This window comes from Ambystoma mexicanum, chromosome 1p, assembly GCF_040938575.1.
Source record: "Ambystoma mexicanum isolate Mex_15411 chromosome 1p, UKY_AmexF1_1, whole genome shotgun sequence".
Taxonomy (NCBI): domain Eukaryota; kingdom Metazoa; phylum Chordata; class Amphibia; order Caudata; family Ambystomatidae; genus Ambystoma; species Ambystoma mexicanum.
In genome coordinates this window covers 1,330,618,119-1,330,643,122 of record NC_090921.1, presented here as the reverse complement: position 1 = coordinate 1,330,643,122, position 25,004 = coordinate 1,330,618,119, and positions in this window count along the sequence as shown.

The following is a 25,004-nucleotide window of genomic DNA, read 5'->3' as shown; positions in this document are numbered from 1 at the left end:
CCTTTATCAACAATTGCAAAAAACCGAAAACTTTAGATATGTGGTGATGGATGGCAAGTGAATCCTCTTCTACCCGATTTCAGTGTAAGCTTAAATGGTAAGGAGGAGTACATTTCTGTGGGCTCAGAGGTCTCTGATGGGCAAGAAGGTGATGCCATCTGTTTGGCACCCTAGCCAATCTAGCCAATCTAGTGGTGAACAAACTATTTTTTGTGGAGGCTCAAGCTTCCGGAACTTTGAGCAATGGAGCAGGGGGACGAAGGTAAGGACTGCTGTGGAGTTGGCATGTCGTTTTCTCTTTTTTTGTTTTGGCAGAGTTGGCCTGAGGTTTAGCGCTTGATTACAATTTGGGTGTGGGGGGCGTTTGTGGGGTGGACAATTGCGGACTGGACTGTTTGTGTTTCTATTTCCCTAACGTAAAGATGTTTTTACTCTGCTTGGTATATCCCCTCCCATTGAGTTCAACTTCCACCCATCCATCCCTTCCTTCTTCCCAAGCCTATTAATCAAATATTCCTCCCGTTTCCGTTCCCTGTCTGGTTTCCCTCATCTTTCTCTATATCCCAACAAAGGATTTGTCCTTTAGGTGATCTGGTTCATGTTGAAATATATAGAACATACTTTTTACACAGGGTTTACCTTGGTGGGAATTTTATTTCTCATTACTTTGGAATATAACTAAATAAAAAGGTGTCAATGAAAACAGGGTGGAGGTTGATGAAAAAAGTCTGATGTGGAGTGTTGTAAATTCTTCTGAACACAAATAGAAAGATGGCAGGCACAGCAGCAAGAAACAGAGTGCTATGTGTTCTATATCTCCTTATCCGGGTGAACAACAGAAAGGTTTCTTGAAAGTGGAGAGTGGACAGGCCTACTCTGCTTTGTATAACAAATTGGGTAGTGTGGAGGCTAATAGAAGAGAGTTCCATAGCTATGGGCTGATGAAGGAAAAGCGTCTATTGCCTAGGAGTCTGAATCAAGAGATAGAAAAAAAGGCCAGAGTTGAAATATCAGAGAGTGCATGAGGGGTTGTATCTGAGGATCTTGTTTTGCATGTACTGTAGTTGGGTGGGGGGGCTGTGACTCCCTCTGTAGACTAGACAGAGCACATTCATATTCTACTAGATGCCTGTACTATCTTCCCCTGTATAAGGACAAAGGTATGCTTTTTTGGGGTTGAAGATGAGGTAGATAGCTGTATTTTTGGGCTGTGTCTGGCCGCGGAACAGTCTACCTAGAGGGACTTGTCCTAGTCGAGACAGGAGTTGATGAGGGCACCTGCAATCAGAGTGATTTCCTTTGGCTATGTACAGTAAAAGACTTATTTGAAGGAGGTTTTCATTATGGCATTAATTGGGTCTTTGGGACTCATGGCTAAGTCGCACATATTGCCCAGCTTAAAGACTTTAAAAGACTTCCTTCTGGATGGGAAACGCTTCACCTTAGAAAGTCAGAGTGGAGAAAATAGAGGTTGTCAATGTATGTTTCATGTGTCTCGAATGAGGATCTTGTTTTTCAAACTGTAAGACCAAGCATGCTGGAGCTTATCCAGACTTTGAGGCATCTGGGGATGGTGGCAAATTTGCTGTCATTTCTATTAAGTGTGTCATCTACTCAAGAGTGGAAGTAGAACTGGTGGCCTATGAATACGTATAATGCTTAGTAGTGCAGCCATTTTGGTTGTGTGGGAATAATAAAAAATAATCACAGAAAGAAATGTCACTTGAAATCCTTCAGCAAAAGTGGAATCTATTTCATCTGTTTGCACTACTAGGGCAATTAAGTTCACCTGCAGCATTACCATTCCCTTTTAAGATTGCAAGGGAGTCCAACACACCTTTTCCCTTTCTGAGCAAATGAAAGGAGTATGAGCAGTCTCAGATGCAGAGTACACTGTGCTCCACCATATGGAATGGGACGGGTATTAGTGCCCTTTTGCAAATGCTTGCGAGTTGAGAAAAATGCATTGTGCGCAGTGATAAGCACAGCAAATTGAGTTGCCTTCATCTCCACCATGTCCAAAGCTTCAGGTTAGCTACTATCTCAAGATTGCCACATGCTGTAAAGTAGGGGTAAAATGTCATGTTGCAAGCTTCTTGCCAGCCATAAAAGTCACTTGCCACCTCAATTCTACACATAAACACAGCACATGATTTCTTAATCGCCAAGAGTGAATTATCACAAGCAAATGGCTAGTGGGCAGTATAAATGGTATGTCCTACTGTAAACCAAGCATTTCCAGTCTTGTGTGGGATGGGACCCTGATTGGATTCAGTCAAAGAATGAGTGAGATGAAACATGGGAATGTAGATCAGAAGTCACTATATTCTCCAAGGTAAATCCCTGGGTCCTCGAGTGTTGGCAAGGACTCTTTAAGCAGTGTGAGGAAGTTTCACAGGAGGGTGGCTCTCTGTCTGGCTGGAGGACTGTGGACAAGGTGTATTCAATAAAAAGGCTAGCAGAGATAGTGGGGTGTAACCCTCATGCTAAATACCAGCAAGCACCAATGATTTATAAACATTTAGCACACTGGCTTAGCTGCCAAGGTACTCTGGGTACCCATATAGAAGGTGGACATTGCCTGTGGCAGTCTGTATTTCCTCGTTGTGGTAAGCCCATCGCTCTCAACTGGTTCAGGACATCCATTGCAGTTTTTATCTGATGAATTCTGGAAGCTGTAGTTTTTCTTTTACATTACAAATTGAGCCATTTGCTGAGAGACAGATCCTCAATAGGAAGTATTGATTCCTCCATATCAACCTTGTTTCTTCTAAAAGAAAAGTGGTTGCAACACAGGCCGCCATGTTCACCAACTCCAAGAAAGAAGGGATTGCTTTCACATGCAGGTTTCTGACTTTAGATCCACCACAAGTGTACACAGTGCAAAGCACCTGAACAGCAAATGCAATGTTTTACTAGCTGGTTGTAATTTAGTGTTATACCTTCCAGCCATCACCTTTGTTTTGCATTGTAACCCAGAGTGTGATGTGTATGCCCAGACGTGGGTCCTGTGTCTGCTGGGTCTAGAAACCCAAGCTACATCTCATTGATAAACACCCAATGAGTCCAGAAAATGTCTGGGGATGCTTGTGGTCTCGTGCAGAGGCGATGTGACCTAGCGGTTCGGGCTGGACTGCTTCTCTGGGGGTGGGATAAAGTCTGATTTGCATATGGTATTTCCCTCTTCTGTAATGGTTTGGCAGGCGAAGAACGATGGTCTGGAGGCTTGCCCAGAGCAATTGCCAGTGGTTTATGATTAATTTTAAACATTCCAGTCATCACCTCTTTGTTTTACGAAAGTGTATATCAAGCACTGATATATGCTTTGCGTGGTCAGTTTCAGAGCATGTGGGTTTAGTAATCTTGTGCAGTTACTCGACCGGTGGGTCCTGTGGAATTGCTCTGATTTTTTTAAGTCTGCATATGGGGAAATCTTGAGCGAGAAATATCCATATTGGAAAAGGACCCCAATCTTTGCTCAACTGAAATCTTCAAATATAAACACACATGGAAAAACAAAACCCTCAATTTTATTTCAAGGAGAAAAGCATAGCAAATATCTAGCATGTAGGAAAAACAAACAAAATGGTATTGTCTTGTGAAAGGTTACTCCAAACATTATTTATATGAGAAAATTAGGAAACATCTCAGTCAAACCGTAAAGAATCACACAGATTCTTCTGATAACTAGACAAATCACACCATAAATCTTGTTCAATTGGAAACATTACTGACCTTTTTTATGACATTGGGGTTTAATTGCGATTGCTGTTTTGCATACGCTCTTTATGGTGACGCCGAAATAAAAGTACTTTTATTTTTATTTATTCATTCAGTGTTTTCTAGTTTACAATGAAACTTTTTATCACTGGTCATCGTAAAATACAATGGGGATCATTACGAGGTTGGAGGTAATGGAAAAACAATGCCGGTAAAGGATTACCAGCATCGCTTACCGCTCCGGGCTATTCCGACCTAAGAACCCGGTATTAGAGGCACTGCTAATAACGGTGCCGCTAATAGCGGCAAGCGCATGGGCAGGCGGCCCTTCAGGCCGGCAATACCGGGATGCTGCTAACAGGAGGACATCACAAGTCAGACGGACATGCAAATACCAGCATCATGAAGGCGCTAATACGGGATACCGGCATGCCGGCAATACCGGCATCGCGAAGCACCTGTAAACTGCTATGTGCAGTGTTCCCAACTGCCACAGGTGCACACAATCAGCACAGGTGGAGGCAATAGAGTCTGGCCCAGCACAAAAGGAGCACACCCACACAGCACACCCCCTCCCACACCAAAATGATACCACTAGTAGTAGCAATACTGGGGATGGAGGACATGCTTGCATTGCTAAACCAGCAACGACAACATGTACCACAAAGGAGACTGCAGGAGGAGAAGGAGGGCGAGACAGGCCCAGCAAGGCACCACGTAGGCACCCGCCAATCCCTCGCATCAGAGCCAGTCCATACAACCTAACCCCTGAGCAGATCCACACCCTGTACCGGCTGAATCGGGACACCATCACCACCATAGTGGACATTATAAACATCGACAGTGTCAGCCGGATTGAAATCCGCACTGCCATCCCCCTCTACTGAAGGTATTGTCTGTGCACCACTTCCTGGCCACAGGTACCTACCAGCACATAGTGTGTCAACTGCATGGCATATCACAACCTCTCCTTCCATGCATGCTGACCCAAGTGCGGGATGCACTCCTGAAGCACGCACACAACCACATATCCCTATCACAGAGTTGCCAGGAGCTCGCTGACACTAAAGTTGGCTTACATACAGTGGCAGGCATGGCCAATTGCATCAGTGCCTTCTACTGCACCCATGCTGAATTGGTGGTCCCACATGCCATAGAGGTTGAGTACCGAAATCGCAAGCAATACCACTTCATCAATGTGCAGATGGTATGTGACTACAGCAAGATCACCACACATTGTTGTGCCTGATATCCCGGATACACACATGATGCCATGGTGCTGCGGAATTCCCTGCTACCCCGCTACTTTGAGCGACATGCTGGACGAAGTGCCTGGCTGCTCGGTAAGTCGCCTTAAGGACCATGGCAGTGCAGTTGGGGGGGATGAATACTCCACCTGGGTGTGATTGGGGGGCGATTGGAGACAGCACATACAGCATAACACTGTGGCCCTACATTGCCTTACATTAGACCAATGGTTCACACCAATGACGATACGCCATACGTAGAAGCAGGCCACATCCCTCAACGAGTCCACTGCACATCAACTGACTATACCCTCTGCAACACAATCCAGCAACATGCAGTGACTATGCCCAACGCACATGAATGCAGCAAAGCACAATACAGGACATCTGCAAGAGCATGCAAGTGAACACCCTGCAACAGCTGGACTACGCAATCCACAGCTGCAGACCATTGTCCAGCACACATTGCGACAAATGTATCTGTATGCATACATCCAGGGACATGTGCATGTGAACACCAAATAGCTGCACCCATGACAGTGATTACTACAGGTGTAATGCCACAAATTGAGTCACATATACCTCATTGTGCCCCCATGCAGGTGATGGTGGCTATACCTTGAATCCGTGGCTCCCCACCCCTGTTCAGATCCAGCAGACCAGACACGAAGAGAAGTACAATCGGGTTCATACCCGTAACCGTGTTGTGATCGAGCAGACCTTTGGCCTGTTGAAGGCACGTTTCCGCTGCCTCAGCAGGTCTGGTGGAGCACTCCTTTACGGGCCTGACAAGGTGGACAGGATTACCATGGTCTGTGCTATACTGCTCAACATGTGCATCCGGTGCAACTTACCCCTGCCACCTGACATTGACCAGCAACCACCGGGTGAAGATGGGGATGATGAAGGATAAGAGGAGTACATCAGCCATGTGCCAATGCACGTGCCAATGCCCATGAGGGACGTGCTGTGCGCCAATCAGTGATGGACATTTACGTTTGATGCACTGTGATGAAGAGGGTACATCAATTCACACTCGCTGTGCACTGGGTTCGAGGGACTCTGGGCAGAGTACACTGTTTGGCATTAAATTCTGACACACTCAATTAGCAATGTCCAGTCATGTTATATGTTTCCAAATGAGATGTAATTATCAATAAAACTATTTACATAGACGAACAGCCCACCCACGATGCAACTGAGTCAACCCACCCACCACCGGCATCACCCTCCACCACTCATCCCTCTAACCCCCAACACCCTCGAAACACCACCATCCCTCAACTCCCCCGCACACCCACGTCCCAGCACACATGAGTTCTAACAGCCTCCATCCCGCATGTCTGTCCGGCCACAGTCGGCCCCTTTTGCATGGAGGCTGTGGCTCCCCTGGCCGGCGCATATTGCGTAGCGACCTACGCACTGGGCTTGTCTGAGCTGAGCTTACAGGGGTACTGCTCGTGGATGGCGGGGGTTGTGACGCAGCAGGTGCATTGTTCCATGCCCTGGCGCACCCGACTAGCAACGCGGTTCACAGCACGGGTGAGTGCCTGTGTGCTGTCACAGTGGGCCTGGCGTGTGGCTTCCCCTACTGTGATGAATTGTTGCAACATCTCGTCCATGGACTGCTGATGCTCCTCCATGCGGGTGATGCGGGCCTCTAGGTCATGTATGTACTTGACTCCTGGTGGTCGCATGGGAGCTGGAGTTGGACTGATTTGAGGGCTGAATACGGGTCCAGCCGTCTCCTCCCCGGAGCTACCACCACACGACTCATGTCCCGGGGAGTGCTGTGGTGTGTGCCCCATGGATGGTGTTCCCTCAGTGTCCTCCGATATGCATTGCCCTGCCTTGCCAGCCTCGTCCTGTTGGACATCATCCTCTGCACTATTTGTTGTGGATTGGGCCACCTCCCCTGGGTCACTAATGGCCGGTGACTGAGTAGCATCACCATTGCTGGCCGTTGGTGTACCCTTCTGGTCCACATGAGCTGGCTGCAGTGGTGCAGGGGTTGTTTGGTCTGTGGGCTTGGGAGTCGGTGTGCCTTGTGGTAGGTGTGCAGTGATGGCACCCAATTTCCCAGGCCGATGTACATTCCATTGTGTCGGGGGTGGATGCTCCTCAGGTCCTATGTCCTGTGACCCGTTTACCAGACCGCTGTGGCATGGGGTGGTGGTTTCCATCCGCCCGGCCCTTGATGTGGACAGCCTGGTGCCATCATCTTCCCCTCTGCTTCTGCCTGGTGCTGTTGGCTTTGTTTCTGCGGTGGGCCTGTCATCGCTGTCTGATACTGTGCCTGTGTGGGATGGAGAGGCAGGACATGAGTCCAGGGTGTAGGGACATCCAACATATATTGATCAAAGTACATTTTGGGTCCTGGGCATTGCTGTCTGCATGTTGGAGGGGCAGACATGGTGCTTACAGGTGTTGAGTGTGTGGTGCAGTGTCTGTGCGTCCTTCTAGCGCATCCATGTTGTGCATGCAGTTTGCTTGGTGGATTACGGGTGTGTTGTGGATTCCGTGTGGTGTACATGCCTCAGGGTGTGCGTGCCATGAGATGTGTTTCAAGTGCTCTGGTGTACACTTGATGGTGGTGATGTCAGCACCATGCAGTGAGATGTGACACTGGTGGGGCCTGCTTCACTGCAGCGCTACATGTGTGTGTCAGCATGCTGATGGTACTTGGGTTTGGAATTGGACACTGGTGGTTTGTGTCAGTGGGGTTGGTTGCGTGTGTCCGTCACAAGGATGCGGCATTTCTGTTGGGCAGTCGTGAGGTGGGTGGTGATGGGCAATGTACTTGCTGTCATCAACTTGCCATTTGGACCATTGGATTTGGTTTGGTTGTGTTTGTTCACTTTTGTGTAGTGCCAACGCTCACTCACCTTTGTCAACCGATGTCACTCCTGTCTCAGCACGCCTCACCCCTTCAATGGCCTCCATGTGTAACAGGGAGCAGCACGTTTCCTCCCACCGTGCTAGCTTGATGGGCGTGGATGGTTCACTTCCTGTTGCCTGGGCCTGCTGACGGTTGGTAGTCAGTATGTTGCGGACAAGCAGCCGCAGGTCGTCCCACCTTTTCCGGCATTCTTTTGTATTGTGTGTGGTTTTCTCCACTGCGGACACCTTCTGGGCCACCTCCTCCCAGATCTGTTTCTTCTTCATTTGTGTCATTTGTGTCATTTGTGTCTCACAGCGCAGGTCTGTGCTGAACACCACATATGCATGCTGGGCAAGGGCGTGAGCCAGCATGTTCAGCTCCTCGACGCAGAAACGCTGTTTGCGCAGACGAGGTGTGCCTTTGAGGGTGGACTGTGTCATTTTCTGACATGCCTGGGATCTCGGTTTTGGATTTCAGTGCCTGTAGCCATGGGATTGCAATGGATTGTGATTTTCAAGATGGCCGACGTGCGCTTTCCCATTCCGGCGCAATGACGTTACATCCGGTTCCGCTTATTAGCTAATGCCATATCTATTGATGCCGGTAGTGCTGTATGCGCCTTCCATGATGCCGTTAAGGGCCATTTTTGGGACTTTAGCGGCATGCCGGTAATGTCGTTACCAACATGGCGAAAGCTTGTGCACGCAAACTCGTAATTGCCCTATATTAGCGGGCTCTTTACTACACGGACACAGTATTTGCTGCATGCCGGTAAGGACCGTTACTTACCTCTAACCTCGTAATGACCCCCAATATCCAAAGTAAGACAAAATGTTCAATTCCTAAAATACAGTTCCCTACTAACACATTTCCATTTCAGTGTTAGCAGATTCACCGCTATCCATCCTAACGTTCATCTGTGCGTGTCAATTTCTCATTCTTCAACGATGCATGCCTAACCTACCACATTCGTCATCTTTACTCATCCGAACAATCCAGCCAATCAAGCTCCCCCTGCTCAAGCACCATTTCCAATTTTGCAAGTATTATCACCAAATTTGGTGTTATTGCTAGTATTAAACTCTGCTTGTTGCCATTAGTCTCTCCAAAAAGGCAGGATTAATTTCTGAGTGGATGGAATGTACCCCGGGCTCTAATATCCTTATTCTATCAATATCAACATTTGGGCATTACAGAACCAGATGTTGCAAAGTTTCCAAAGGGGCCTCGCCACACACACAGCACCCTCTTAGCTCCTTTGCTATTTGGAGTTTGGGGCCCATCACTCCAAGGTTGGAATCACATTAAGGCTGAATTTCAAATAAAGATCCCTAAACTTTTTGATGGAAATGTGGTTAAGTATTCCCTCACTTTAATCTTGGGCACATGACAGACCTCCCAATCTTCGTACAACTTCAATCGCTCTAAATCCTTCATATCTGTACACCTGTCCCACCTAAGGATCTTCTTTCTCTTAATAAAGTCGGAGTCACTAGCAGTGATATCGATTATCTTCTCACAATTCAGACAGCGCTTATGAAAGCTTTCTAAAAAGGGTATGGCTTTTTCTTTGTTGCACAGACACTCATTTAGGGAATAGCCCAGACTAGAGTTTTCCGCTCGTTTTAATGTTTCTAGCAGAGACAAGCTTTGCTTAGCATATTTAGCCCACCACGATGTGGTTCCCAATACCAGACGGAGAGCACTGATTGGAGATGATCTGGGCAATCACAGAACAGCTTTTCAGATCTTTCCTTCTAGGATGTCAAGAAATGATCTGTTATTGAATTTCACAAATGTGCATCCATATATCATTATAGGTGCGATTTTCAATTTGTAGAAGTCAATAATGGGGATTAAGGAGTTCGCACACATTTTCCTTTTCAAAACATTCATCATAGAAATACATTGTTGAATTTTGTCCTCCATTCTTTTTTTCTGATTCTCAAGTTGAAGAAATGGAGTACCCCAGGTATGTGACGTTAATAACCCGTTTGATTGGTATATCTGTAAGTTCCATACAAATGGTCTTACTTTACGTCCATTTGTAAATGTCATTACAAAGGATTTTTTAGCGTTTATGGTTAGGTGATTCTTCAGTAAATAACTCTCCACCTCCAGCAATAGTCTCTTTGGCATCCATCAGGACTAAATCATCAGCATAGGCGATAAGGTTAGCCCTAAGGTCACCACATTACGGGGCGTAACATTTCCAGGATTTACTTTCCTCCCATAAATCTGCAAGGTACAAGTTGAATAATAATGGAGCAAATTCCCATCCTTGTCTTACTCCTTTAAAGCTCGGAACGGCCCATGATGGAATTCCCTGCTTGTCAAATTTGCATTGTGTTATCTGTGTAGAAATGTTTAATCATACAGAGAAGCCCACTTTCAATACCGCAATGAATCAACTTGTGCCCCAGACGTTCAGTGTCTTTGTTGTCAAAGGCTGCTTCCAGATCTATTACAGCATTATAGATTGATTTCCCAAATGGTCCTCTTATGTTTGAGATGCAAGCATGCAGGGCCAGCACACTCAGTGATGTACCAGCCCCTTTGCGGAAACCTGTTTGCATGGGGCTTAGAATCCCCGCTTTGTTCACCCACCTACTTAGATCTTTTAGAACTAGTTGTGCAAAGATTTTAGCAACCGAATCCAATAGGACAATCTGTCGATAACTTTATGGTTGGTTGGGCTCGGTCTCCTCTTTTGAAGATAGGGACTATTGTTGCACTATTCCATGCACTATTCCATGAAGTTGGCACTTTTCCCCTTCAGCGATATGAGTAAAGAGTTTATGTTGTATTTTTGCCCATAGAGGAGGGTTCTCTCTGTATATTAAATTGGAGATTCCATCCGGGTCACACGCTCTGGAACTGTTAAACGATTCAATGATCAGGACAGTATCTAATTCATCAATATACAGTCCCAAACATGCTTATTAGTTGCGCTCACCTCCTTAAATGTCAGGTGCCCAGTTTTGGTCCCAAATTTCTTGGTGTAGTAGTCCACCCATCTTCTGAGACACAACATGAATGCAGATGTGCTTGTTGAGAATCGGCTTCATTCAAGGATCGCCATTTCATTTTTGAATCCTTGGCAATGATATGCTTAAATGATGTCTGATTTTTTGTTATGTATGAGTGTCTTCAACCATTCTTGATATAACTTTTCTGCAGTCAATGACCTTTTGTGTATCTCTGTGTTGTTTAATTTTGGAGTCTGGGTGGACAAGGCTTTACTGGTAGCACGCAGTGCCTTTTTCTTTGTATTTGTGCATTAAAGGCGTTTCTGTGTTTCGGAACGAAGTCTGCGTATACAGTTGAAAACCATGTTTATAGTAGCCAGTGAGCCAAGGCTTGAGTTTTCATGATTGTTCCCCTGTGCCAGATCTCCATCAAAGGGTAAGGATGTGGGTTCCACCCTTTCCATATCATCCGAAACCCTCCTCAAAATCGCTGTTGGACAAGTCTTGTGATATGGAAGTAACCTGAGTATCAAATAGCCCAGGTGATCTATCTGTCTTGTTTTCAGCTTTGTATATTTCTTTTTCTATACACTCGCTTCAATTGTTTGTAAAATATTCATCTGATTTTCGATGACGGTTAACACAGGTCCTGGCACTTGACAGTTTATTATATCGTTAGGTGCATTTGGTGATGTCATTGTTTCAGTTTGCACATTAACATCAGTTACAAATGCGCTGATGACTGGGGCTTGAATCAGAGCATGCTTATATGTTTTCGCTTCACAGTTGGGCAAGAATTTGGTAATGAGGCCCTGAGTTGGGGCCAAGTCCTTGGGCATGTTTCCCCATGTTGACTGGGGACCCTGTTCCAACTTTAAGCAATGAGTCCGTACCCTTGCTTCTAAGCGGGTACCTTTTCTTTTTGATTTCATCGTGAATAGTGTGCGCAAACACACTAGCTTGTGTCCTTTTGTGCCTTCTTGTATCAGATTCTTTATACAGAATGTATTAGAGTACTAAAGTACACTTTTGGAGGGGGGTGGAGATGTGGGTGTGAGATTGTCGATCTAGGGCTGTGGTCATAGCGACTATCAACCCTCCCACGCTGGGACAGAGACTTTGTTCCACCGCAGCCCACGCCTGCCAGACCTTGAATCAATCAATACATTTCAGCTTTATTTCGACAAAAGTCATAAAAGCAGTACACAATAAAAAAGCAAGTACAGCAACATCCAAAACACTTGGGACATTAATAACTTACAATCGAGAGCCAATTCATCTGCTACCAGATAAAAACAGCTTAAGAACAAATAGGTTCCTCAACAACATTAAGTAGGGCTAATGCCTTGGCCTTTCTCTAAAGGATTTTTCCTGCCCAGATCAGATATTTGCAGGTAGCAGCGACAGACTGCGTCTGCAGTGTCCAACCCTTAGCCATAGCATTGCTTAGCGTCTTGCAGGCGCAATTTAGAAAAAAGGCTTAAAAAAACGCTTCCTCAAGGGTTTAGTCACCGGACAAACTAGTAGTTAATGTTGTACAGTTTCATCTGCTCCACAGCAAATAATACATGTTGCGCGAAAGGCTTTGGTCCATTGATGCCAAAGTGCGGCTGTGGGCAGAACTCCAATACAGAGCCTTAAGTACCGAGGCCTTTCGAACCTAGAGGTGGCATGATCCGGGTACTCTTTGCAGCCGACCCGTTTCTTAATGGCAAGATATCGGGCCATTTGCTCTGAAAACTGTGGATTTCGCCAGGATATCACGCTGGACCAAAACCCCCGCTGCTGTCTTAATCACTTCCTTGGACGTTGATGTTATTATGGTGGGGTTAGAACAATACTCTCCCAAGCCCAGGTGACTCAAATAGCTTTTCACGGGCAACCCACTTCAAAGAGCTACTCACTAGCTGGCACAGCACATCCATAACTGCCTCTTTTTATTTGCGCAGGTGATTATTTGACCATAAACGGGCCCAGTAGAGCACCGGGCGCAATTTGCAGATCTTCTCAAACTTTACTAAGCCAGTTTCCAAAAGCACAGGAATGTTCGGGGCTGAGATAGGCAAACCCAAGATGTTTTTTTTAAATGTGGTCTCCGCCACTGCAAGGGGCTGAATCTCTGCATGACCCCACAGTACAGCCCCGTACAATGCTGCCTGGCAGGGTTGACCTTTTTAAGACCCCAACGAGGCCCGACCTTGAATCAGTTTCCTTCCCTCTCACCTCTGCTGGATCGCTGCTGGCTGGCACGATTCCTTCCTTCAGAGTTGTAATTATTGGTCCAGGAAGTTGATCAAGTGTAGATCGGGCACCCACACCTCTTCACACCGCAAACACTGAAAACACTCTCTGTGCAAGTCTGAGTTTTTGTTTCCTGCAGGCAATAAAACAGACAACAGACTGTAGGGACCCCTCACTCCTTGCAACGTTGAAAAACTGTGTTAACTGCTGGCACCTCATTTCCTAAAAAAGTGAATTTCCAGGTGGAAGGCAAGTCAGCAGTTGGATGAACAACTACTCCAGGGTGCCAGTGCTAACTGCTGACGGCCGACTGCTCCCACTTTGCCACCACTTTGCCCCTGCTTTGCGGGGGATTGTGGGTTATATCCTGCTGGCCGGTGACCAGCAGGACACAGCGTTCATAAGTTGCAGTTACGAGTACCTGAGAAAGTCACAGGTAGATTTGTATTCTGAATAGATTCCAAGTCTGCTTGTATCGCTCTACCAGCACTCTGTACTCTGTGCACTGCTCACACTGCCAACTGCTCCCACTTTGCCACCACTTTAAAAGTATTTGATGATGAACAATACTGACTCTATTACTCAAATGGGGAAAATAATCTGAAATTTTACTTCAATATCACTCAAGGCAAATAATGGTCTGAAGCTATAGCTCAAATAGGATAAAAAGACCTCAAACCTTGCAAATACTGTTGAATAGGAAAATCTATCACAAATGCTCCTAAAGTGGAACAATTTAACAACCTTCCACCAATAAGAAAAATCCTACAAAAATACATGTCTACTAAACTGAAAAAAATTCTCAATCATTCTTCATAAAGGGAGCAAATCCCAATTTTGCCTAAACATGAATGACAAATACCTCAAATTGGGTAATGGGAGAAACATGCAAAAAACTGGCAAACAAAGCAAAAACCACCATTATCACCTAAATGAACAGTATCTTAAGTATTTCAAACTGCGAAAATTACTCTGGATTGTCAAGTAACTAATTTGCCTGGCAAAATAACTCCTAACCTTGGTCACAAGAGAGAATTAGCAAAGGTTAACTGGCACAAAAATAAAAATAGACCTTAAATCTGGACATGGGTGGCAGAGTACCCCAATAAACTTCTTCACGGTAGGCAATATAGATAAAAACCTATTGAAATGGAAGCAATCATTTTGGGAAAAAATCATCCTTTCAGTGGGAATAATGCCCCAAAAATTTCACGCGGAAGGGAAAGAGCACCTTCAATCACCCAAAAGACAATCAAATTGGAAAATAATGATTGTGATAAATAACTAGAAATACTGATGCAGTGGGGCAAATGAATCCCAATTGTGCACACATAATAAAATGAGGGCAAATACAATACTGGGCATTGCAGATTTGTCAATCATAGGAAAAGCCAATATAAAATGTGCTCAAATGGAAAATGAGTAAAGTAGTTTCTTGTAAAATTGGAAAACAATTTCTCCATCTTTAGAAAAGTTACTCTTACTTTTTTTATAATAGTAATAGTAATGAAACTGGAAACCTGTTTTTTAATTCCATTTCTTAAATAAACTCTCAAAAGATGGCCATTCAGTTGACTCCCAATTACCGTTATTAACAGCAATTCCTACCAAAGCCTTACTACCGCCTTCCCACGAGCATGTTTCATAAAGTACACACATCTCCCCCTGCACTTCACACTGGTAACTCACTTGCAGTTTATATTACTTCAGACTAGATAATTATGACCTGTGGTTGTTGACCATTTGGTGAAAGCCATCAACTAACCTTGCAACCTCAACCCCATGGAGACCTCCATGCCAATCCGATAGTCATTTCTTAGCCAACAACATGGCTAAGAAACACAAATCTATTTACTTGCTTGAAGTAACCATGCAGTAAGGACGTGTTTCCCTCTGCTCCTGCTGATCCGGCAAGATCCTAGCCTAAAACACCAGCTCCTGCACGCGTTAGGCCATGTCTGCGCACCAACTGATGGGGGAAGAGTGCCGACACATGTGTATGTAGGCGAAAACGAACATTTGGAGTATCGCTGTAAACAGGCTCGCTGAAGAACAAGGCTCTGCAGGCGGCGGATCCAATATGGCAGTGGACGCTGATGCAGTACCCTGCGCCGACAAAATGGAGCGCGGAAATATGAGGCTTTAACACGGCTGCCGGAGGACCACAGAGACCCAACCTGTTCCCGCATTGGGACCGCAGCGAGGACAAGATCGACGGAAGGCGTCTCTGATGCCGTTTGAGCAAGTGGCTGCACCACGAGTGGAAGAGCCCAACAAGCCTAGCATAGCACGGCGTGCAATACTTCAAACAACCATGGGACTGCTGGCTGCACAGCGGAATCCAGCAGTGAGTCAGGGAGGGACAGTCACAGCCTTAAGAGTATTCAGTAGTGAAGACCAGCGGCAGGCGCACAGATAGCACATGTACATAATCAGGTGAGAAGAGTGGGCTCTTGCTGCGCCTGCAACTGGCACCACCCTTGCACCCCTCCTCCAAACCCCTGCGCAAACAAGCACAAAAAGCATAAGCCATGCCCAGTGTAATTCCCGAGGCAGGCTAGAGCAGGAGCCAGTCTTGACCATAGCATGCCTTGTGGAGGGGCACGCATATGAGTAAACGATTCACCAGAGCACGCAAAGTGCTAATAGTGCAATCCAACATCCTTGCAGCCACGGCCTTGATGGCAGGCTTTATGTGAAAAGGAATAACCACTGGACGAAACAAATAAGGAAAAGGTCAGCTGCTAACAGGGGTCGGCTGCTTTGGAAGAGTAGGTCGTCCAGTTGCACGCATAAGACTATGTGTTAATCTATGGGGTCACACGCATGACTTTGGCTCAAAAAAGTTAAGAAAGAAACCTTTCACAGGAAGCCCTAGGTTGCAGCACAAAAGGTTGCCTATGTGATGACAACCAGCCTTCCAATAAGCAGTGGAGGCCCCCTGTGTACGAGATCAGAACGAGGTGCACACGGAGGAGAACACACAGAAATACGGGAGTAAACTTGTAGTTGCTTGCCCACCCATAGGGGAACACATCAGTCTCCACAACTTGTACAGCACATAGATGTGCATGTGGCCACCTTTTAACATTGCACATGGATGCTAGCCGTCACGGCAGGGACTGATAGCGGCATCCGCCTGCAGAGCAGACTGTGTGTGTTGCACCGTCAATATTGAAGCCTCGGATAAAGAATGCAGCTTCCACTCAGCACAGACGGGCGACCAGCAGTATAGAGGCGAGGCACGTGTGAAACCAACAAGGGGTGAACAGACTGATACTGGGGGTCCCAATCATGGCGTCCAAAACTCAGAAAAACAGGTCTAAGCAGCAGACTTTGGACACGTTCACTAAACCAACAAATTCAAATGAAAGCACCATGCCAGTGGCCCCAACACAACAGGGGGAGCAGGAACAAACGAAGGGGGACCAACAGGTCCTGGCAGCAATGCCCGGTCACTCGCAGAACATACTGGGGCTCTTGAAAAGGAAGTTAGAATAAGCACGGTAAGCCTGAAACACACCTCAAACGATGTAGCGATACTGTAGCAGCGATTGAGGAACCTAGAGGGAAGAGTCAAAGACGCAGAAGAGCGAGCTAGATGGAACAATGTCAGAATCATCGGACTCCCTGAAGGTGAGGAAGGAGTGAACCCCACTAACTGCAGATAACATGCTGCTGCAAGAAATTGGCCCAGGCAGCCTCACTCAGGGTTTTACAGTAGAAAGAGCACACAGGTCCCTGACGAGGACACCACCGCCAAGAGCCCCGCGACAGCCCATAATAGCCCAGATACTAAATTATAAAGACAGATACAAGATCCTTGAACACTAAAGGAAAGGCGGTACGATAAAGAGAGCATCAGCAAATATTACAGCATACCCGGACTACACCTTGCAAGTGCAAAAGCAGAGGCTGCACTTCACATCGGTTAAAAGGAGGCTTCGGGTGGCGAAACTCAAATACATGCAGCTGTACCCGGCAAGGCTGAAAATAATAAACAAATGTCGGCCCATCTTCTTTGACCCCCATGAGGATGCACACAAGTGGATGGACACAGAAAATCTGCCAACGGAGGCAGACAGTCAAAACGTTGGCGAGGCGGACACATGCTGAGGGAACCTTGTACGATCTGTGAGGGGAGTGACTTGCACAAAAGCTAACTGCCTGCAGTAGTAGGCCACCCCTATGGAAAGAAGACTTGGGCATCAACACCTCTGTAGATTGCAGGGGCAACCAGCATAGACTCTGCATAGTGAGGAGTATGCTGCAAGGAAGCGTCCTTCACCTAAGATTGGTTTTTGTTTTAGGATACTAGTTGTTACGTATCCACCTGCCGCACATCAGGCACCAGGGGACAAGTAACTGGGGTGGGAGTGAGAAGCGGAGATGCCTGAGCACAAGGTACTGAGCTGGGCAATTGTTGGGTGTTAACAAAAATTCACATAGCACTGCTACAGGAGACACACCTCACAGTTGAGAAACTAGCCGCCCTTGCCAGAAAATGGAGTGGCACAACCCTGGGCTCGCCGTATTCGGCATACGCTAGAAGGGTTTTGATATGGGTAGCACCGTCTGTACCATTCAGGGTCCCCAACACTTTTAAGGATAAAGAAAGTATGATGATTTTAGTACAGGATTTGTGGAACATGGAGAGCTCTGTATTATCAACACTTACGCACCAAACCACGACACTGCAGCCTACTTCCGCTCGCTGTACCCCCAAATTTGCCCATATAGAGATGGCACATTAGTTTGGGGGGGACTTTAATTGTACGTTAAACCCGGAACTTGATAGACAGATAAACTCGCACACCCAGCCCCCTCAGCCAAAGCCTTGAATACGTTGTTATGAGCATGCACGCTGTCCGACATATGGAGGACCCTGCACCCACGAGCCCACAGATATTCACATGACACGGCCCCCAAATACCTATACACCAAACTAGACAATGGGCCTCATTACGACCCTTGCGCTGACGGAATGAAGGGGGCCGATACGGGACCAGCCCCCTTCATTCTGTCAGGGCTGATTACGAGGTTCCCTTTGCGGGACCCGGATCAAACGTCTGGTAAAACCAGACGTCTTTTTCGGGTCCCGCGAGGGGAAGAGGGAGGTAACAACGGGACACTTGTAATGTGCCCATTGTTACCTCCCTCCCCATTCCCACTGAGCCCTATGGGGGCTCAAATGGGAATGGGGAATGGTTCCTGCAAGGAGGACTTACCGGGTCCTTCTATGTCGGAATGACCCAGAAAGTCCCCATTGCAGGAACCCGGTAATGGAGCCCGGTTTGGAGGCAGCCATGGAGCCAATAGCTCCATGGCTGCTTCCAAACTCGTAATGAGGGCCCATATCTTCACAGGGGAGGAAACCCTAAGCAAATTCAAAATGGTGGAATATAAAGCATGAGTACTATCGGACCACGCACCGCTGAGTCACATGGCAGGTTGTCCCTCCTAGGGCACGTATCCCAACCTGGAAGCTAAAAAACAAATCTTTGAAAGATGCGGTGTTCCGGGAACATCTAAAGGAGGGTTTCATGGACTACTTTAAAAACAACACAGGGAGTGTAAAGTCAGCTGGGACATTATGGGAAGCCTTCTAAGTAGTGATTAGGGGGACAGCAATAGCTAAAGCAAAGGGAATGCAAGCCACGATACAGAGAGACTTACACAAGGCAGAAACTACACTAGAAGCCATAGACTGCGCAGAAGACTTGTCCAGGGAGCGGGCCCAGGAAGTTATCCGTCTGAAGCAGGAGTGCCTGGAGCACTGGGATAGATTAGGCACACTGAGCTACAATAAATGTGTAGAAAAGCAACACGCTGAAGGGAATAAGCCAGGATGGTTGCTGGGTTGGCTATATAAAAGCGAAGCCAACCGGGACATGATACGGGCTATAGTAGGGAAAGACAGGGAGGTATGTATGATGCAAGAAGTCATAAACAAATGTTTTCACAACTATTACTAGGAATTATATGACATCAGAGACACAGTCGTCTGAGATAGACGAGGCCCTAGCACAGATACATCTCCCGAAACTGGTCGCAGATGCAGCTGAAAGGCTAGGAGCTCCCATAACTATAGAAGCACTAGAAACCAGTATAAGAGGGTTGCCTACTGGCAAAACTCCGGGAGCAGATGGGCTGGCCAGCAAATTTTATAAGGAATTCATAGCAGATGTTACGCCCTCGCTGCTTGCAATGCTGAATGAAGCACTAGACACAGGTATTCTACCGATATCGCTAAGAGAGTCAACGGTGATCCCACTATTGAAGCCGAACAAGCCTGACAGTGACTGCAGGTCTCACAGGCCTCTCTCTGTAAAGACTGGAGGGGGGTATCTGTACTCCTGCTCTCTATATGACAGAGTTGAAGCACAGAGCACCCAAGCCAAGATTCACTAAATGGTAAAACGTGGCGAGCAATCAAGGTTTAGCTCTCAGGAGGTGATGCAGGCTGGTTCTTAAGTACAGTGTAGTCCCCAAGCACCCACACAGGAATGTCCACACACTATGTTGGTGAAAACACAGTCTTTATATAAATAAGGTTCAAGTTATATACACAATCACAATAACACACTGTGTACTCTGGCAATACTATAATGGCAAATATATACAGGTCTACGTGGTAGCACTCTTACCTATCGATCCCTTTGAAATGCACCCACGGCGAACAGCCCCAGATAGCATACGAATCAGAGTATAAGATGAATCAACGATAGAGCACAGAAAGAAAGCAAGTTAAATCAAGCAATTGCAGAACAGCCTATCCCACTACCATGAGACAGTTCTGTGTGAGGATCCCCCCACCTGGGCAACCTGTAACTAAAGCGTATATGTCAAGCCCAGTCCAATTATGCTCAATATAGTCTTGATTCCTTCTAAAAGGTTCCATGACTCCAAAGTACCTGGTTTCGTAGAGTTCTTCGATGAGTCATCGACAGGGCCTTCTTGAGTGCACTGCCTTTAAGGCAGTAGCCACGGGTCGTTGAGATTCTGTGAAGAAAAAGGTGAACACTGTCGTTGAGGCAGCAGCTTTGGTTCTTGCAGTGCTCCTTGACAATCGGTCGAAAACATCCTGCAAACTGAGGAGTGCGGTGCACCTCGAGGACGACAGTTTGTTGCCGCAAAGAGTTAATGAAGAACTGTAACGCTCACCTGATTCCCGTAGAGGCGCCGGTCTTGACTGGGCGTATACCGTATCTGCAAAGGTGATGTGTAACACACGGCTGGCTCTTTGGGCTGGACCTCTGTGCACTGTATGTCTGACTTGAAGGGTAAGATGTCTGCAGATAGAAAATATGGGATTAAGGAACTGGGTTATTGAATGTCTCTCTCTTCTTCCCTTTCTCTTCTCCTGTAGAACCCCAAAGGTTAACGCTCTCACCTTAGGTAAGTGAACGCCGTGCTCTCCATCTGCCTCGGGGCAGGGTGCTGTAACCAGTTTCTTCACTGGATAAGGGGAGCAGGCCTCTTGACTTCAGAGGACTGCTGTCCGTCGTTTACTGCACGAACGGTAAGTTTCGAGTAATTCTAATGTCTTTAAAGTCTTTAATAATGATGTTTCTTGTTTTGCAGGGTTCCGGCGATGGCGGATGACGGGCTGAAGTGAGTTGAAGATGGAGCCCGTGTGATGAATAGAAGCGCCTGGAAGCACGTAAGTAAGCGCTTGTTGCCTGCTTCACGATGCGCTCTAACTGTCTTTTTATTTTGCAGGTACAAGTTCGGAGCGGCTGCAGGGTGCCGGAATACCCACTGGGTTAGATGTGGAAAGGAGTAATGGCACGTGAGTATTAAAGTTCCCCAATGTCTTTAAACGCACCTTGTTTTGTCTTTCAGATGCGGGATGCAGCACCGAAGGCCTCCGGAGCGTGCGAAGAGTTGGTAAGCTTTTGTCTTTCAGATGCCGGAATGCAGTGTGAAGACCTCCGGAGCGCACGAAGAGTAGGTAAGCCTTTGTCTTTCAGATGCCGGAATGCAGCGCGAGGCGTTGGTGACAGCCGATGGACCAGGAAAGTGAAGAGCTGTCACTGAAGACCGTAATGCTAACCTGTTCTTTCTTGTCTTTATAGGTGTTGCTGAAGACTGGATTCAGGATGGTAAGCCTTTTTCCTTAGGCCCAGGATCAGATGCAGAAGACACGATGAGCGTTCTGCTGCAGAGGATGCAGAATAACGCAAAGCAAGATTCATCCATCGGGTGTGGTTTAAATAGCCTCCTGTAGTGCTTAGGTGTCTCCTTCCACAGGCACGCCTAGGTAAGAAAAGAGTTCCTGCTTTCCAGAAGAGTTCCAGTGTTCTGAATCTAGGGAGTGGCTCCTGCCCCACCCAACAGGAAAAGTAGTTCCAAACAGAAGAGGATCAGAGGCTCAACTGGCAGGCAAGTAAGCAGCATGGTCTGCTGCAGGTAAGTCCACCCAAGCATTATGAGCCCGGCGCTTCCAGCGCTGGGACTGGGCATATTTATGAGCCTGGTGCCACTGGCGCCAGGACTGGGTCCAAAAGGTCCCAATTGGGACTGGTTGGCACTCGGAACCTAGGTTATGGATCTGCTTCCAAGGGAGTTGGGAAAACCCTGACCTTTTGGAAGCAGAGATCATGACAGTACCCCCCCTCAAGGCCCCTCCCGAACCGGGCTTCTCCGGGGGTTTTGGCTTGTCAGGAAATGTTCGGTGAAATCTTTTGATTAGGCGAGGAGCGTGGACATATTCAGCAGGTTCCCAGGATCTCTCTTGGGGGCCGTAGCCTTTCCAGTCAATTAGGTAAAATAGTTTAGATTTGGAGATCTTGGAGTCCAGAATGCGTTTGACTTCAAACTCGAGTTCTCCATCAACTAGGATAGGTTTTGGAGATTTAGTTAGTCGGGTTTGAGGTTGCACGGGTTTTAATAGAGAGACGTGGAAGACCGGATGTATCTTCATGTGCGGGGGCAAGTCCAACTTGACCGCTACTGGGTTTACTATGGTAGTGATGGAATAGGGACCAAGGTATCTTGGGTTGAATGTGCGTGGCCCTTTTAGAGGTAGATATTTGGTGGATAACCAGACTTGATCCCCTACTTGATATTGAGGGGCTTCCTTCCGATGTTGATCTGCTCCTTTCTTGTATTGTTCTTTAGCCCTTTGAAGGTGAGAAACAGCTTCCTTAAAGGCTTGGGTGATTGTAGAATGCAGGTAGTCTACTGCTGGTGTTTCAAGATCTTGGAGGGGATCCAACTCCGAGGTTCGAGGGTGACTGCCGTACAAAAGAAAAAACGGGGTTTTCCCAGTTCCCGAATGGACAGAGTTATTGTAGGCATATTCGGCTATTCAAAGGATGTCTTTCCAAGTTTTTTCAGTTTGTTGCAGCATGCAGCGTAAATACTGTTCCAGAGTTTGATTGGTCCTCTCTGTTTGTCCGTCGGTCTGAGGGTGGTGACTGGTCGATAGTCTCACATCAATTTGAGCCGACCGACAGCAACTTCGCCAAAAATGAGAAGCCGACCGACAGCAACTTCGCCAAAAATGAGAAATAAATTGACTACCTCGATCCGAAATGAGAACCGAAGGAAAACCGTGCAGTCGGACGATGTTTTCGAGAAATTCTCGGCCCAGAGTTGCTGCTGTTGGCAAGCCTTTGAGCGGAATGAAATGCGCCATCTTGGAGAATAAGTCCACGATTACTAGAATCGTATTGTATCCGGAGCATGGAGGTAGATCGGTGATGAAGTCCATAGAAAGCGTATGCCAAGGGCGAGGTGGGATGTCAATAGGGCGTAAGAGGCCTGCTGGTCTTTCCTTTTGACTCTTGTTTTGGGCGCATACTCCACAGGACATTATAAAGTCTCTGATATCTTTTTTCCAAGACGGCCACCAGAAGTAGCGCTTGATCTTTTCTGAGGTCTTGGCCATACCGGGATGTCCTTCCATTAAAGAATCGTGATAACAAGAGATTACTTTTTTCTGTAAATCTGTGCTGGGTAGGTATAATCGTTCTTGGAAATACAATAAGTTGTCCTTTACTGCAAAGTCCTTTCCCTGCAGATGCCAATTCTGTATGTCTGCTGGAGTTACAAGTTGCCTGGCCTTATCCTTAACTTCCTCTATGGATTCTGTGGTGATTACACCCAGAATTCTTTGTTCGGGAATGATTGGTACAGGTTTAGGGTTGATCAAATGTTCTTCCATTCCCATCCGAGAAAGGGCATCAGCTTTACCGTTCTTTGTACCAGGTCGATAGGTAATTATGAAGTCAAACTCGGCAAAGAATAATGCCCAACGGAGTTGTCTAGAGGATTGGGCTTTTGCGGTTTTCAAATATTGCAGGTTTCGGTGATCCGTAATCACAGTAACGGTGTGTCGGGCCCCCAGCAGATAATGCTGCCAAGCCTTAAAGGCAGACTTGATAGCCAGAAGTTCCTTGTCAGTAATCGTGTAATTGATTTCAGGAGGCGAGAATTTGCGGGACCAAAATGCCACGGGATGCAACTGATTGGTTACCGGGTCCTTTTGTGATAGAACTGCCCCCATGGCAAGGCTTGAAGCATCAGTTTCCACGATGTAGGGGAGTTCGGGGCGAGGGTGTTTTAATATTGGTGCAGAGATAAATTTAGTCTTCAAATCCTGGAAAGCTTGTTCCGCCTCGGTAGACCATTCAAAACGTTTGTTTTTCTTTAACAAGGCAGTGATGGGCTGGACTATTCGAGAGAATTTGGGGATAAACCTGCGGTAAAAGTTAGCAAAGCCTAACATGCTTTGCACACCTTTTACGGAGGATGGTGATGGCCATTTGAGAACTGCATCGACCTTCTTTGAATCCATACGCACCCCGCCAGGTGATAATATGAATCCCAAGAATTCAACTTCAGTTACGTTGAAAACACATTTTTCCAACTTAGCGAAAAGTTTGTGTTGACGCAATCTTTCGAGGACCATTTTCACGTGTTTCCGATGTTCAGATTCCGATGAAGAATAAACGAGGATGTCGTCAATGTAAACAACAACACACACATCTATGAGCTCTCTGAGGACATCGTTCATAAAATATTGAAAGGCGGCCGGGGCATTGCAAAGTCCGAAGGGCATGACCTGATATTCAAATAGTCCATACTTGGTGCGGAAGGCCGTCTTCCATTCATCGCCCTCTTTTACTCGCACCAAGTGGTAAGCTCCTCTAAGATCCAGCTTTGTATATATGCATGCTTTTCTAACTTGGTCCAGGAGTTCAGGGATCAAAGGTAACGGATATCTATTCTTAACGGTGATCTGGTTCAGGGAGCGATAATCTATACAAGTTCTAAGGTCTCCTTCCTTTTTTGGAACGAAGAACAAAGCTGAAGAAGCAGGGGACTTGGAAGGACGAATAAACCCATTTGCCAGGTATTGATCCAGGTATTGTCAAAGGTGAAGGTTCTCAGGCTCGGTGAGGGCATAAATTCTACTACAAGGAGGAGTAGATCCAGGTATCGGGTCTATCTGGCAGTCAGAAGACCTATGAGGAGGTAGAGAGTTAGCCTGATCCTTCCGGAAAACATCTTGGTATTCTAGGTATTCGGGAGGTAACTGGGGAGTCTCTGAAGAAATTGCTGCCAGTGCAACACCAGGTGGAGGGTGACAAGTAGAGACACATTCTGGAAACTGGACCGTTCTTGCTCGCCAATCGATCAGAGGATTGTGTTTCTCTAACCAAGGTATTCCTAGAATAATCTGAAACTGAGGGGCCTTGATCACATCGAACACGATCTTCTCATGGTGTCCATCTTGACTAGCGTCACCTCTTGAGTGGTATGCGTTACTGGCCCGGAGGCTATCTCCGTACCATCCACCGTAGTAATGACGTCCTTTACAGCCTTGGGACAAAGAGTTAGATTCATCCTCAAAACCATTTCATGATCCACATAATTGCCGATGGCACCGCTGTCGACGTAAGCTTCAATTGCATGTAATCGATCCGGATTATCAGG